The sequence below is a fragment of the Gekko japonicus genome, unplaced genomic scaffold, assembly GCF_001447785.1.
Source record: "Gekko japonicus isolate JY-2015 unplaced genomic scaffold, Gekko_japonicus_V1.1 scaffold2333, whole genome shotgun sequence".
Lineage (NCBI taxonomy): Eukaryota > Metazoa > Chordata > Lepidosauria > Squamata > Gekkonidae > Gekko > Gekko japonicus.
Window position 1 is genome coordinate 278,291 of NW_015159783.1, and position 372 is coordinate 278,662.

The 372-nt window shown below is 57.3% G+C and overlaps 1 protein-coding gene across 1 annotated transcript in view; it reads right to left on the reverse strand.

Annotated features, from left to right (window-relative positions):
- Positions 1–372, reverse strand: part of LOC107106872 (carcinoembryonic antigen-related cell adhesion molecule 1-like) — a gene marked incomplete at its 5' end in the record, with an annotated part of 51,116 nt that overhangs the window by 42,348 nt on the left and 8,396 nt on the right. The window lies entirely within an intron of this gene.

Here is a 372-nt window from a genome sequence, read left to right on the forward strand (position 1 = left end):
CTGCTGAAGAGCCCCGGTGGTCCATCTAGTCCAGCATCCTGTCTCACACAGTGGCCAACCAGTCCCTCTGGAGGGCCAACAACAGGGCACAGAAGCCGAGGCCTTCATAAGAACATCAGAAGAGCCCTGCTGAATCGGACCAGTGGTCCATCCAGTCCAGCATCCTGTCTCACAGAGTGGCCAACCAGTCCCTCTGGAGGGCCAACAACAGGGCACAGAGGCCTTCATAAGAACATCAGAAGAGCCCTGCTGAATCGGACCAGTGGTCCATCCAGTCCAGCATCCTGTCTCACAGAGTGGCCAACCAGTCCCTCTGGAGGGCCAACAACAGGGCACAGAGGCCTTCATAAGAACATCAGAAGAGCCCTGCTG